The sequence below is a fragment of the Podarcis melisellensis genome (assembly GCF_964234715.1).
Source record: "Podarcis melisellensis genome assembly, chromosome: 5".
Lineage (NCBI taxonomy): Eukaryota > Metazoa > Chordata > Lepidosauria > Squamata > Lacertidae > Podarcis > Podarcis melisellensis.
The window spans coordinates 72,729,998-72,746,697 of NC_138537.1; the positions used below are offsets into that span (position 1 = coordinate 72,729,998).

The window sequence follows — 16,700 nt, forward strand, 5'->3', positions numbered from 1 at the left end:
TATAAAGATCTGGTTGACCCAAGAAGTTCCTTTTGTGAGATCAGTTGCAAATAATCGTTTACAGTTGAGTCAAGTAAATGCCTCTTGGAAGTGATTGCCATTTCTGGACCTCTTCTGGTATTTTGGAGTTGATTTAATACAGTGTGACATGTTCCAAAGGAAAGCAGAAATAGATATGCATTCCATAGGGCATGAGAGTATACTATACAGAATTGCAGGAGTTTCCCACTTGATAATTTGCACAAGAAATTCTGAGATTAGGAAGTTTGGAGATTATCTTCACTTACCTGAGAGTAAGCTTTATTGAATTCAGTGCAACTTACTTCTTAGTAGACACACACAAGACTGCTGTGAAGTTCTGTTTTGTTATATGGCAAATAATAGAAATAAGGCTGTAATTTAACCAGTATGCTAATTTTAGACTAGATAATTTTTAATTATTAGGGCTGCAAGCTAAAGGCAGACTTGCTACCCCCTCCCTCTGGCTATTTCCGTTTTGGTTTCCTTAAAAGAAAATGAAAAATAAAATGCTGAAAATGACCTATCTTAACAATGTATTAAAGCTTTTGTCTATTAAATTGCATGTTAATCTCACACTTTTTTCAATATCTCAAGAAGACACTTATATTAGATTTTGAGAAGATGCACAATTATTTAAATTCAATTGATCTATCAGTTCAAAGACAGATGATTAATCAACAAGTTTTTTTTAATTTGTTGATAGCCTTTTTTTTTTTTAATTAAGGATGTATTTGTTTGCTACTCTTCCAAAGAGTTCTATTGAAAGTTTCACAACGGTGTTAGGAGAAAGTGTCAATTTGCCTCAAATTGGACTATTAAAGACCAATCATTGTCCTACAGTCCCTGTCATTTAGGAACTTCCTGCATCCTCAGTGTTGTCAGAGTGGAATTTTAGAGTAGGAGGAAAGTGTTTAGCTGCTCTTTTACCTGTTGAAAGCATCTTTTGACAGACACGATGAGGCAGCTCCATTTGACTGTTGCCTCCTTAAGAATCAGATTCTTCAGCCCACACTTTGCTTGGCGTTGACTACTCCTTTATTGACTCTTTGTGCCTTTGAATTTTGCCTGGACTGTGCATTTTCTGTTAAGCACCAGCTGAAGACAAGCTCCTCAGTTGTGGCATTATAGAAAAGCCCACATAACCTCCCACACAGTGACTTCCTCAAAGAGAAAAACGGGGATGCCTTTTTCTTTGAAGAAGCACTTTTCAAACAAAAGGGATTTCCCTATGTGCTGATGGGACTACCCATCTTTTTTTTTTGCCACACACGGGCAGCAATCATGCTGCTGTGTCCAGCTGAATTTGGAAAGCCTTCAGGTTGAGCAAATTTCAGGACTCTTCTCTATCTAAGCATCTATATATTTAAAAGCTTTCTTTGAGGAGGCAAATGCTACAAAGCTAATCTATGAAGCATATATTAATTATGCTCTTTGTTGTTGGAGAGAAAAGTAAAAAATGTACTGCAAGGGACCCTCCAGTTCACCTTTTCAGTGAGCATTCAACTTGATTTGCTTCCACCAAAATATCCCAGGAGTTGAGTATTCTTCGTTAAGGAATTCCCAAGTTATTACAATTTTCTGAGCGGAAAACAGGCTGTTAAGCCTATTTATATCTGTGGTATAGAGATGCCCATATCATTTGTGTTCCATCCCAAGGTGGGTATGTTTTGTCGCTTACTAACTCTTGGTCAAATTAGACGCAATAGGTCAGCCATATGGAGTGGGGGCCCCCCCATTTGACATGGTGTAGGAGAGAGTTCTGTAATTTTTACTCAACAGGGAGGGAGAATTAAACCCTATGCCTGTCTCATCTTCCTTGGCTTGGCCCAATTATTTCAAGCAGTCCTGCACTACCATCCTCGCACAGTTCACTTCTAGTATCAGGGCTGGACTGGGAGAAAATTACTTGAAGCCACAGAGTACGGTGAGGTAAGAGGCTATAGTCTTGTTTCGCCCTTACCCACATGTGTCACTGGCTGTAAACATGTAAAAACAACAGTGCAAATGTGATTTGGGCATGGTTTCACCCATTTGTTGGCATATGTTTGGACACCTCTCAAGTTATCAGTGTCAAACTCAGCTCAACGGTTCCCGAGGTGAAGGCAACAGCCTTCATGGATGTTTGGATGCTGGGCATCATTTTGACTCAAGATGGCGGACCAAAATGTGACGTTGGTGTGATGGATCCAAACTCACAATTTAGAATATTAATTTTAAAATCTCAGTTTTTCATTCCTAAAAATTCCCAGGCAGCACTCCCCACTTGTGCTTAATAAATGGTGGTGGTGGTGATTATCCCAGGGGCATAGATTCTAAAATCTAGACAGAATATAGAGTTAATCTGAACACTTTCTGCCCACCACAGAAACCCTTGTTATGACTTTTGCCCTAACTCCCCACTTCCTTCCTCCAGTTTGGAAACAGGGAATGACATGAATAAAACCCATCATAATTAGCACTGGCACGCATAACTGCTGGATCTCCAACTTGGCTTTGGGGTGGGAAGAAAACCAAACGGCTGAAGTTGTGAGAGTCCCTTTTCCTTGGAGTTGCTCTTCCTCCATCTGTAACTCTCCCTTGCGAGTTTTCTCCTCAAACCATCAATACAACAGCAGGGCAATATTACCTCATCAGTCATGATTTACTTAATGTTTTCTGAATTTAGTAATTTTTGATTAAAATTTAATGCGAACATATCATATCATACGCCACATATATTATTGCAGCCATTAATCAAGTAACCTTATTAATGAAATGTCGGAAGGCTGGGTGAAAAAGCAGCTGAAAGCTTGATATATGTTTGGCACAGTTCTGTGAGTGATTACTGGGGGCGGGGGGGGGAGTGCATTGAAACCGATTGTACCAAGCTTCATTAATATACATTTACCATCTTCTGTGTATTGTATCATCAGATATTTTAACCTTAGTTAAGTCTGATCCTTAATTTGCTGAAAGACACTAAATATTAATAATATTGAAAAATACGAAGTATACGGTTAGCTCACATAATGCCAAAATGATTCATGCCACATCTTAATGCCTCTGTAGCAAAATACGTACCAGGAAGGTTGTCAGAGTTAATGGATCATTTTTTGTATATATATGTGTGTGTGTTTTGTTTTAGGTGGAATAACAAATGTTTTATGCATGCCTCTCTAAACCTCAAATTAAAACAAATGAACACACTATTTTTACTTTCTTTTAAAAGGGGGCCAACACAGCATGACTGGATTCATCAAAACAAATACACATTATAAGAAATGCAGAACCACCACCAACAAAGCAATCTCAGAGCCACCCCTCACCAGCCTTCCTATATATGTAGTTTCAGGACAAGGTTGTGTCCTGTTGTCATTGCACTGCACATTTTCCTGTCCGTGGCTGTACATGGGCTGGCAAGGGTGGGTGGAGAAATGAAACTTAGTGACGTCAGGGCATGGGGTAGTTCGTGCTGCATGTTATCAAGGTTTGGGGAAGGGGAGAACTCAGCACAGGGCTGCCATTTTCACTAGTGCTCTTACCATGTGTAGTTGCTGGAATATTACTCAGGGCGGAACACAATACTCAGCTAGATGGACCATCCCCACCCCCACCCCACCCCCAGAGCGGAGCTTCCATTTTGGTGGAAATAGTAGTTTTCCTCCTCAGATAATAGCAAATCCACAGAGAGGGAGTCACATCAGAACTACAGCATGTGGTCTTGATCCTGACTGTTCCAATTCCCCACTCCCTTTCTTATAACTGCTGTTTTAAAATGTAAAAACAGTTACATATGTTGATACAGGCTCGGTTTGTTGATATAATCTTGGGGGGGGTGTAGCGTTCAATTTTATTGCACAAACTTTGTGGCTTACTCTGTCAAAAAGTATCAAGAAACTTTGAATCCTGTAGGATTAGTTTTTTCAAGTGTCAGTGCAAAAAACATTAGCAATAGTATTTATTATTATTTTATTAAATTTATTAGTTGCTTGCAAGTCTCTGAATGACTTACATAAAGCACAATATAAAATCAGAAACAAAACCAATACATGCCTTTCCAGTCAGACATAAAGTGCACCGCATTCAAAGGTTAGCTCATAAAAACTATTACAGCTGTTACCATTCATAATTACTGTCCTTTTGAAATTACTGTATCTTTCTTTGACTTTGCAGCAATACTTGGGGCTAACTCCTCAATACAGTTGCTTTTTGTAAATATAGGTGAGTTCATTTTGCCACTTGGTAACTTGAAGGGAATATAATGTTTTATTTCTTGTTGGCTGACATGTCTGTTCAGAAGTAAGCTCTGCTCAGTTGAACAGGAGTTGCTCTCAGGTGGATCTCAGACTTGCAGCTGAAAGTTAACGTGACCCATAAAAGAACAAAATATTTGTGTTCCCAAGGTTTATGTCTTAGTTCACCGCAAATTGCAAAAGAATGAAAGGCACATTGTGCTTTGGATGTGTATCAAGTCTCCTTATTATAATACCTGGAAATTTGTACGGCAAAGGAATCTTTCCTGCTAGACATATCTTTTGCCAGGCTGCTGTTACAAAGGTCTGTGGGAGGTGAGTAAGAACACCAAAGCCTCTTCAATTGTTATCAAATAGCTGTTCATAGAAATATCTTCCCCGAGTTTGCTGCACACAAAGCACATCCCACACATTATCATTATTCATTCTTTTGGCTGAAGAGGCTTGTTTTTCCACAGATGGGCTCTTCCTGTTTGGCATTCGTAACCGTGGACTGCTGTTCAGTTGAAGAAAACACGTCATCTGTCTATGAACCGAGATTTTCAGCTGATTCATGAACGCCTTTTTTTAAGTGTAGCAGAAAGTGGCGGTGATAGTAAGGGCAAGAACCACCATCAAGGCTGATAAAGAAGTTCAGATGTCTTCCTTACCTGTGCCCCATACAGTGCATGCAAGGAAGAATCCAAATATGGTTTGATGCCTGCCCATCTGGTTTCAGGGTAGAGCAACTGGTTCAGCCACCCTGGGCACTGCACACGAGGGGGCACCACAGCAACACTGTAGAACAGAGTATGAGAGTGGGGTGTGTGTGGATTTTAATGTCACACAGGGCTCTGCTGAAATTTGAGAGCCTGAATTCTGCCACTGCTGCCCATCCTTAAATAAAATTAATAGAACAAGCAGCCAGCAGCTATTCCTGCATAAAGGAAGTGTGTGTATATGTATGTTTTATCTTGCTTTTTAATAGTTAACAAAAGTCTGCTATGCCCAAGAGAACTCCGGTAAATTTTCTCGTAGTTAAAAGTGGAGCGGGGGGATAGAAAGAAGTGACTCAGCAAAGAAGTCATCAGTAAAACAGTCTTGTGGGAGAATTTATTTGTGCCATTGTCCTGAATTTTGAAGAATAGTAGCTAAAGCAGCTTTCATGTAGTCCCGTAGGAGCCAATTCGTAGGGGTTGAGGTCCCTTCGGGAGTCCCATAAAATCTTTGAGGGGGCTGCCCCCCATAGTTGATAGGCATTGCCATTCAAATGGTGTGCACACACCAAAATTGTGATTGATTATTCGGGGCAGAGCTTACCTGCCCACCCCCCCAATATTTTATTCAAGTTGGTATTCCTGTGTATTCATAATAATGAAAGAATGTTCCGCATCAGAACACAGTTGCCCTTTTGTGAAATTCAATAGAATCTGTGCAGTTCCTGCTGCTCTGTATCATGCTTTTTCTTCAGCCATCAGCTAGTCTGCAATGATATAAGAGCTTCATCATCTGTATGGACAAAGCCTTAAGTATGTGCTCTGAACGTTCAACGTGGGGCACAGATGATTGCATTAGTCAACGTAGATTTATTTTTAAACTTGCAATTACTACTCCAATTTCATGTCTTGGAGAAGCTCAGAGCTAGAGCTACTTGAACTCAGGGTGGAAAGCACAATGAATTAGTCAATAATTCACTGAGGGCTTTGGGGGGCGGCAGTGGAATTAAAGTTCTGGAAACTTTGGGATTTATTTATTTATTTGCAGGTGTAGGAGTCCCAGTCTGAAATGTGCTCACAGTAGAAGGGCAAAAGGTCCTGCTAAGATCCTGACTGAAAGTACCCCTGTGGAGGTCCATCACTCATTTCACATGCTGTTTGGCCCTTTGTTTCTCTTCTAACTTGGTGTGAAAATATACCTGAAAGCTTTGGTGAGCTGGATGTTACCTAGTAAATTGAAGTAGCATTTTTGTAAGATAGAGGTGTTGTTTGTTCTGAGTTCTCAGGTCCGAGAGGTGAGAAGACGGCCTGTTGTGGACCAGGTTGCTCTCCCTTGGAAGGAGCAGGTCCTTAGCTTGGGGGTAGTCTTGGGTCCAACACTACCTCACGAGGCTCAGGTGTCCTCAATGGCCAGGAGTATCAGCTGGTTCTCCCATTTTGGGAGAAGGTGAAAAGAAAGAGGTGATGCGACCACTGCACTCCATGTCCAGTTTGGATTACTGCACTGCACTGTCTACATGGGACTGCCCTTGAATACTATGTCAACTCCTCAGCAGCTGCCTCACAGTTTTGGTCTCCCTTTACATGAAATAAAAGGACAATAAATCATAGCCTCACCATTTGGAGAGTGACAGATTGGCTATCCTTATTGTAATACAATTAACCATATACATATGCTTATTGCTGCAGCTTTAGGTCGTTTTCTTTAAAAGGATAAATAGACAAATTTAATTCATGGATCGCTTCCTCTGAAGCATCTCAAAGAGATTTCGCAATACAATAGAAACTTATCACATACTTTGCCAAACTTTTATTCGGCATTACGAATATAGGCCATCCTAAAACATCCATATATAAAAATTTAAAACATATACAAAAACAGCCATGTAAAATATGTAATACAGTGGTACCTTGGTTCTCAAACTTAATCTGTTCCGGAAGTCCATTTCAAAACCAAAGCATTCCAAAACCAAGGCGCCTTTCACATAGAAAGTAATGCAAAATGGATTAATCCATTTCAGACTTTTTAAAAAAACACCTAAAACAGCAATTTATCATGAATTTTACTATCTAATGCAACCATTGATCCGTAAAAAGAAAGCAATGAACAAAGTACTGCAGTCACAATCAGTAGCTGAACTGGGTTCCACACAGTCACACAAAAAAAGCTGCCAAAAAAAAGCAAAAACAGACCTCACTGTAACACTCAAAATGGAAGTGTGGCACTCAAATCAGAAGCGTAACACTCAAAACGGAGCATGTTCAGCTTCTGAAAAAAGTTAGCAAACCGGAACACTTCCAGTTTTGCAGTGTTTGGGTTCCAAATGTTTGAGTACCGAGGTGTTTGAGAACCAAGGTATCACTGTAATGAGGATTTTCATTGGATTTTCTTCTTGCTAAATAGTTCCATTCACCACTCTTAATTCGTTCTGAAGGTCCATTCTTAACCTGAAACTGTTCTGAAGGTCCATTCTTAACCTGAAACTGTTCTTATCCTGAAGCACCACTTTAGCTAATGGGGTCTCCTGCTGCCGCCGCTCTGCCAGAGCACGATTTCTGTTCTCATCCTGAAGCAAAGTTCTTAACCTGAAGCACTATTTCTGGGTTAGCGGAGTCTGTAACCTGAAGCATATGTAACCCAAGGTACCATTGTATTGACAAAAACTCAGCCACCCTTGCAGTTACTTCCAGGTTAATGTCAAACAGATAGAATCTGAAGAAGTGTGCATGCACACGAAAGCTCATACCAAGAACTAACTTAGTTGGTCTCTAAGGTGCTACTAGACAAATTGTTTTTATTTTTTAATATATTTCTACTGCATCAGACCAACACAGCTACCTACCTGAAGATAGAATCTGATATTTTCATTGTGCCGTGATGTTAGACTACCCAAAAAAGGAGATAGCACGCGTTTGCATAGCTGGTTGTACAATGGACAGTAGAAAAGAATGTGTTCTACAATAAAAACACACTCTCGCATTTAACGTTCCCAAACTGCGCAACAGGTGGCTGTTGCCCATTGAGAAGTATTGAGTGGAAGGCAGAGAGGCCAGTCGTAGGTGGAGCCAGAGCCAATGACAGGCAGAGACAACTAATTCTAGTTTTGTCCCCATCCTCTTCCCTGCTGAGTTCTACCAGGGCAAAACTGACACGAAGGAGGAGGAGGCTGACAGCCAGTGCCACCCCCAGAAAGGATGCAAGTAAGACGGCAGGCAGGTGGAAGCAGGCTGAAGGCAGGCGAAGGTTGATGGGGCAGTGACCCATTTCCCATAATGAGCCAGCCTCCTTTTGCAGTGATGCCCTGAACATCTTTACTCAAATCAAGTCCAGCTCTTCATCTGAAGTTGGAAAGGATAGATCCTAATGCTGTAATTTCTAGCAACGTTAGAATCTCTACATCCCCAGCTGCAATGCTTTTCCACGGTAGCGGAGGGCAGCTGTTTGAAGAATACGGGACCTATAAATACCTTGAATGAATATCACATATTCAAAGTTATATTTATCCCTGAAATAGATTGTGGCCAGCTGTAAAGTTTGCAGAAATTTGTGAAATATATTTTAATATCCCTGCATTAGAAAGGAATTATTGCTTTTTAATATTACGGGTAGCCACCTATCCCCTCCTGTACAGATACATTTCTTGGGTGATTTCATTATATGCTTAATAATGCTACCAATAAGCTCAGATTTCCTTTGAATAAAAATGATTGGAAACAATATCTACCCCAAAGCATCTTTAATGTCGTTAGAGAAGGGTAGGAGTAAATTAAGCGGTATTTAGCCACCAAAGTCTTTAATTTCATTGCATCTGAGTGGGAGTGAGACATTATGAGGTCCAATTTAAAAAGTCACTAATGTTTTTACATCTGAGTAGGAGTAAATTAAACAAAATCAGTCCTGAACTGCTAATATCATTTTAATTGAATGTCATTCAGTTTCTAGCTGCTGCTACTTTACAGCGGACGGTGAGATGTCTATGGCACAACTGTTACCAGCCAAGGTGTCACGGCTATGAGAAATGAAACTATGGTTATGTGACAGGCAGAACAAGGACTAGAATTTGGTACTGGTGTAGAAAACCCAGGGTCCTTGCATCGAAGCCTGCATGCAACCATTTAAAATATTGCGCAAATAAGATCTAAACTGCCAAGCCCGGTCATTATTACCAATATACATTTTACAGCAGAAACCATATAGAAGATGGGTTTTTATGGAGGCTGAGAAGTCGAATGAATAAATGAAATTAGTTTGGCCATGTATAATTCATGGTTTGGCTCAGTGCTGAGATGTTGACAGCGGGAGGAATTAGAGGTTGTACTGTTGCAAGTGTGCTGCAAGCTCAAGCATTTCTGCTTGCCAATTTGGGGGCACCAGAGGGGGAACAAAAGGAGGGGAAGCCCCATTGTGCTAACAGAAGTCCTGGCACAGGCTTCCACTAGTTGAATCCAACCAGCTAGTTGAATCCAATCCTGTAAGGCAAACCATGCACACACTTTGAATTTATTTATTTTTAATATTTCTTTTGGCAAAAGTATACCATGTGAGCAAACAAAACTGAATCACAGACCAGGGGTTGGGGTTGGGGTTGGGATTAAGCCTTTTGTTTGACAAAGATTCTGAACAAACAGCAGACCCTTAAATGCTGAAAGCCAAATTGAGATACCCCTCCACTGGTGATGAGAGTGCCTGGCAGCCTGGAAACATTGGGTCAAAGTCCTATTCATTTGTATGAATATTCTGTGTTGCCTCATTGTTGAATGCACTGAACCAAATTCAAGGGTTCCTGTTAGCTAGCACAGTGGAGTTCCACCCATTTTTGCCTCTGGCACTGTCTCCCAGTGGTATGTGACACCACCACCCCAAAGGTTTGATAAAAGTTCCCCATTTTTTGTTTAATACTCAGGGAGAGAAATAAAACACTCTCCAGGCAGCTGTTGGATCACTTCATAAATGCAAGTAGGTAAATAAAACATTTAGGGAAGTGTGAAATCCAGAGAAATAGTGTTCCATATTAGCCTGGGAGGTGCTGCCAGATCCGATTACTTTGCTTTAAAATGTGGAGTGAGTGAATTCCTTGAGCATCCCTGCCCGTCATGTGTGTTTGTGTATGTTTTGAAGTTTTGACTCCTATTCAGTTCAGTATGGCTTGTGCAGCAAAAGATTGTGGTGCATTATGTCCATGAACAGTAACTTCGTTTGATATAAATTGAATATCCTTCTTCATTCATCTAGGTGAATGACAAGATTCCCTTGGCTAATGACGTTTGGATATACATTTATTCGATTTCGCCGAGTGCTGTGGTTTAATATATATCTATCACATCTAATTCTAGCAGCTCTTCTCTAACATTGCTTTATAATTTTGGAGAGAGTTTTCGCGTCTTGAAGGAGGGCAGGCAGCTTCATGAAACTCTGAAGGCAAAGCTACATTCATAACTACATTCATCTGACGTTCCCTCTGCCCATGGACCCCCGGGAACTCTAGTTTTATGAGGGGAGCTAGGGATATCTAAAAGAAGAACTCACCACATCTCTTGCCTTCTTGTGGGGGGAAAGCATCAAGGCAGTTGAACTGTTATAAAATAGACACAAGTTGTAGTATAGCTCCACCATGGATGTCTCCTATGGGCAAGGTGAATGTGTTAACCATCAGCTGACATCACACACCCTGTGCAGGATGAAATACTGATAATAATTTTTGAGCAAAGATTTGCTAATCCCGCTGCACTCCCATACTAAAGCGAGGCTCTGGTTTACTTGGCTATTGAGCATTCTGGAGCAAGTTCAGAATCCAGACCAAGCACATTCGTTCATGCGCCCTCTCTTTCTCTGAGGCATAAAAGAGTGCCACAGCTGGCTGCCCATATGCTATCAAGCCAAGTTCAAGGGTGTGAACAACCTGGGTCCAGAACACCTGAAGGGTCTCCTTATACCCCTGCTTTATCAGCGAGATCTTCAGGGGAACCACGGAGGCTGTACCTTTAAAGCACATTTCTTTGAAGTACACTCAAAGCATGTTCCTTTCCTCAAAGAATCCTGGACACTGTAGTTTTGTTAAGGTTTGCTGGGAATCAAAGCTCCATGAAAGATAAACTACAGTGCCCAGAATTCTTTGAGGGAAAGAATGGACTTCTAGTGTGTTTTCCTGTTCTAGGCACTAACCCAGGGAGGGGGGTCCTGTCTGGGTCCTGTGCCCAAGCAATGGGGGACCCAGGGGGTTTTGTACACCACTTCAGATGCCACTCTTATTTGAGAAAGAGCAAACAAACTTAAGCACAGGTTGGCCACTGATTTCAGTGTTTGCAGAAACCGAAAGCACTTTCATTCAACATGCAGAGCTCCTACATCATTTATCCCTTGATACTGTTGGACTGCAGGTTTGCACTACTGCATTGCACTACACTATTTATTTATTTATTTATTTATTTGTATATTGTGTTTATGTGTATGGTTATTATGTATTTTTATGCAAATCGAAACAAGTTTTTATTGTACTTTATTGTATTTATTTTGTTTATATATAGATATTATTCTGTATCTATCTCTTGTAACCTGTGCTGAGAGCTTTCCGATAGTTATCAGTTTTTGAATGGAATAATCATAATAATAATATGTTGAGCAGCAATAGCCAACACTGTGCCCTCCAGACCAGATGTTGCTGTCTGTTGACCACAATGTCTGCAGCTGATGGAAGTTGGGAGTCCAACTGCAGCTGGAGGGCACCATGTTGGGTACCCCTAGCAATGAGCATAGAAAGCCAGAATTTTCCATAAAAGTGGCAGAGTTGCAGGCTTATGTCAGCCAGACCTAAAAGCCCACTATATCCTTGGTATGCTGCAAAAGAGGCAGGAAGACATAGATCTTTTCCAAACGTTTTTCAGAGCAGCAGCTAAAATATAAGCTTGGGCATTCTAATATAGAGCAACCTTAGTTGTGCCTTAACATTATCTCGACAGGCAAGATGAACAAAAGCTAAATGGAAGGAGGCTATGATGCATCAACGCTGGTCAATACGACCCATAAGCAACTGCAGTTCCTCGTTTCTCCATCTCATTTACTACACAGCTATCTCTCATTGTGTGAGACCGTGTGCCTCTTAAGTCGACCGAGTCCGGAAACAAAATCAATACCGAGGAAATCCTTTTGTCGTTTTTGAAGGCATAACATGTAAAGAAAGCTAAGTCAATATGCCTTTTAATAATGTTTCATGGAAATGCCTAGATTTCCCCTGTTGTGATATAATTAATTGAGCTGCCTGCCACCCACAAGGTATAGCCTTTCCCTTATATAATTCTCCTTTTGCTTAATTGCCGCTCACTTCTCGGTTCTATTTGTCGTGAGCTATTTCTTTCCCTCGCTCCGTTTTTTATGGTTCTGGACGTGCTTTGTACTTAGTTTTATCTTTCAGAGCTTTGGCTTCTAAATGTCAGCATAATTTTTCTGCCTTATAATATTGGCGATGTTATAACCATCCATCAGTCCCAAGGAAGAGCAGAAGAGATTAGATACCATTTGTCTGTATTGGTTGCTCATTGTAATGACCTGGTGGACAACATGAACAGATAATCTGTTGCTTTGATGGAAACTAATTAGTCTTAGGACTGACAGCATCGGAATAGCTTTTGTGACATTGTTTTTTAAAATGATGACTACCTCACCATTACCACTGTTGATCTGCAGCTCAGGCGTGTTCTTCAATGATTTCCCTACACAAGTGGCAAGGAGGATAGCTCTTCATTTCATTGCCAAGATGGAGCCATTTTGATCAGAGTCTGGCTCCTTGTCCCCTAGTTTTGGACCTCATTCTTCATCCTCTACCTACAACCCAATTCTTCTCCCTTGTACCCATTCACTTTCTCTCCAAGTACCCCTTCTTTGCAACTCAGTAACCATCACTGTTCTCCTCTGTATCCGTGGCCCCCAAACCAGCAAGAAAAGTCACACAAAAAACTCAGGTGCTGGACACAGAGGCCTGCCTAGGTTCCCTTGTGCAGGGACAGATTTAGAGCTGTGAGAGCAGTTCACATGCACTGGGAGGTGAGACGAGGGTGTACCTTCTCAAAGCCCAGTAAGCAAATCACTGGTCTTGGGGAAGGAGGCGTAAGGTGCTGACAGGGCCCTAGAGTCCTCCTGCCTACTGCCCAAAACCTAGTTAGAGCTTTTTCAGTTTGGGGAAGGAGGTGAGAGGGCTCTAGGACTCTGTTAGAGCCTCACACCTCCTTGCTAAAGCCACCTGCCTCCTTACCTAACGTATGAGGGCTAGTGGGGGCACCACATTTTGGCGTTTCACAAAGCGCCATAGTACCTGAATCTGCCACTGCTGAACTGTATTGGATTGGTCCTCCCTTACACCTTTGTCAAGGAGCTGTGCCAGCATCTCAGAAGCCAGGAGAGACCATGGACCAGAAGCTCATGTTTGCTTTTCAGTGCCTTTTGCACTCCACCAATGACTTCCTCCACGGCCATTGAGGTTGGGTCCGCTCTGCCTTCCCCTACCCTCCATCGGTTCACCTGCCTCCCTGCCTTCTGCCCTGCCTCCACTCGCTGCTTTCCCTTCTTCCGTCTTCCTCCCTCCCTTCCTTTTTCCTTCTCCCACAACTCTTGCCCGCTCTCTGTCTTTCTTCTGTCTGTTTTATATATTTATATATTTCATTATTACCGTTTCCAAAATCACATTCACATTCAAATATACCTTTCCACCATTAATATGTTTCTTTATAATAAAACATTCAACAACTTCCCTTCTTCCCCTTACCTGGTTCCTTTGATTTTCCCACCATCCCTGCATATTCTTATATACAGTATATATTTGGTTCACTTTCTCCCCTTATTCTTCCTTTATTATATGTTACACTGTTGAATTTACCTTAATCCTGCTAGCATTTTTACTTCTTTACAGTTATTTTCCATATACTCCACAAAAAGTTTCCATTCCTCTTTGTATACTCGATCTTCTTGCTCTCTTTTTTTACTTGTTAGACCTGCTGACTCTGCATATTCTATCATTTTTAATTGCCATTCCTCCTTATTAGGGACCTCACTCACCTGCCATTTTGGGGCCAACTTCCATCTGTACCATTCCCAAAAGGAATACCTCTGGTTTTGGGAAAAACGTATTTGAAAACATTTTTTCCAACTCATTAGATATCATTTCCCAAAGTCTTTCTTCTGCCTGAGCCTCACTGGGCACTCCACTCACACTTCTAATAGTGCTGCTGGCTGACTGGGGAGGGGGCCCTGCAGGGCGGCTGCCACAGCTCATACCAGCAACTGGATTCCTTCACCGAAGTACCCAGAGAAGTCTGAGCTCCTCACCCAACTGCCCAGAGCAGTGGGGGAGCAGCCTATGGAGTGGACAGGTGGGCTCATAGCCACTCTGAGCCAGAGTGGAAAGGCGAAATTTTTGAACACCCCCTGGGTCTGCACCCTTGGAATGGGCCAACCTAGCAAATCCCTAGGAACACAACTCACTGGATGCCACAAAGGGAGCAACTATAGTGATGCTGTGAAAAATTCAATCTGAAATTGTAGGCAACAGTAAAAGTTGTGTATAAATCCGATTGCCATATGTTTTCTTAGGATTTTTCTGGTGGTGGCATCTATGTTTGTTTTAAGGGTTTAGATGCCAAGCTATTTCTCACACAACCCAAACCTTTTAAAAAATATTATCTATCTATCTATCATCTATCTATCTATCTATCTATCTATCTATCTATCTATCTATCTATCATCTATCTGCTATAAAAGATAATGTTTTAAATTTGCTCCAAATCACTGAGGCGTTTTATTGTTCCAGGGATGTTTACTTATCTGTATTGCTTTAAATTGCTTCCTTTGCTTATTTTTGTGTTCTCCGCCTTGGGATGGCAGATGAAAGGCAGTGTTAAAATATGCTGTTTCCCAGCTCCCACAATCCACCCCCCCCCCAAATAATTGCTGTTAATAGGACTGGAAAAGTTGATGATTAGTCGAAAGTGTCTGGACTTCATCTGCAGGACATCATGTAGCAGCATCAACCGGTGCTTTGTCACAATCTGCAGCAGGGCCCTCATCCACTTTCCCTAATCGCAGCCGAGGCATCCAATGAAGACAGAATGCCTCAGCGGCTAATTAGACATGGCAGCTTACAAGGAGCTTACATGCATAGCTAAAAAGGCCGGAGTGCTGGAAATGTCAAGCCGATCTTTCTCCTTTCCTGAGTGATTTGCAGCCAGCGCTGTACCTGGTTGAACATTAACACCACAGTTTGCTGAGTTCCACCAATATCCTGCCACATGCAGGGATTGGGCTAAAAAGAAGCTGTTATTTATTTTTATTTTTTTGCAATGGTGGTTGCTCAGTGCATTATCCTAAAAGGCATCAATCTCCAACCCATAGATTTCTTTTTAAAAAGAAAAAGAACAAAGCACAAGATGATCTTCATTATTTGGAGTGGGAAGGCTCTATCCATGCCTTTCCAGACTGATGCCACTATTCCTTTTCTTTTTGGAATATTGGTTTCCATTGGGGTCTTGAAAAAAAGATGTAGAGGAAACGAAGGGTCTAATAATATACTGAAAGAACCACTACAGCTCTTCTCTGTTTTTAAAACAAAATAGCTTATTGGTAATGCAAAAAAACAAAACAAAAACACTTGCCATCTTAACCATCTATTTAGTAACAAAGGTCCGAATACATAAGTAAGGACAGATTGGTTAGTACTGTATTTCAGTCAATCAAATGGATGAACTGTGCTCACATGTTAGCAGTGGTGTGATTTCCCCACTTCTGTTCCATTTAACACCTTCTGGGTACAGAATTACATGGAAAACCTCAATATGAACCAAGCAACATATGTGTAGATAGCCTCCAACTATTTCCAATATCATGGAAATCCCACATATTTGTGCACAGTCCAGTTCTCTTCCCATTGTGCTGTACTGAGAGGGATCTGTGGAGAGAGAGAGAGAACTAGCTTGCTCACATATGTGAAGTGCTCCGAATCAGTCTGCAAATCCTATTAAAAAGAACTAGCAAGGGAGCTGAAAGAATAGGACACCCATTAAGACTTGACTCCTATAATTTAGCTGGGAGTAAATCCTATTGAACTTAATGGTGCCTACTTCTGGGTAGATATGCATGGGATAGTACTTTAGAGGAACAGAAGTTATCATTTTTGTCTGAAAGTTAGTAAGTCACAGGTGACCATTCTCCTGACTTCTCAGTCCTCAGGAAATTCACAGGCTTAAAAGTCAGCTAAGCTGCCAGGTAGAAGAAACATGCAGATGGATTTGCTGGCCTCCCACTTCTCTCTTGTTACCAGCCCTCACAAACAGCATGTAGAGTCCTCTAGGCTTCTAAATTACTCCACATTGCCTTACATGGAACAATGCTATCCAGAGGTATTGTGGGAGAAAAAAACTGTGGCCCATCACTGGCCAGGGAGGCTGCCATCTTCCCAGTCCTGCCAACAATGAGTCTGAAGCAATGTTACATCATAAAGCAGTAGTGTTCCATAAGCAAGGCATTGTTTATGTGTGTGTAAGCTTCCCCCTTTAGCTTCACTTTTGACCTTTGATGTGTATATTTTTACCACCCACCTTCTTTCTGTAAGTTGTTTTAAACTTTTTAATATTGTGCTGTAGTGTTGGGTTTTGTTGGAGTGACCTGCCCTGGGACCTTGGGGTGAAGGATAGAATAAGAATAATATCAGTGCTTTCTTCTGGGGGGACGGGACATGGGGGGGGACGCATACCCCTAAACATTTGTGAA

At 41.4% G+C, this 16,700-nt stretch overlaps 1 long non-coding RNA gene across 2 annotated transcripts; it reads right to left on the reverse strand.

The window, feature by feature from the left end:
- Positions 1-15,303: 15,303 nt before the first annotated feature.
- On the reverse strand, positions 15,304-16,407 carry LOC309370438. Of its 2 annotated transcripts, XR_014168565.1 has the most exons (3): positions 16,310-16,407; positions 15,688-15,879; positions 15,304-15,527 (listed from the first exon to the last, which is right to left on the reverse strand). It is a non-coding gene; the product is annotated as an uncharacterized lncRNA (long non-coding RNA). The 2 variants fall into 2 exon arrangements; XR_014168566.1 differs by lacking the exon at positions 15,304-15,527 and having other exon boundaries at positions 15,630-15,879.
- Positions 16,408-16,700: the final 293 nt, after the last annotated feature.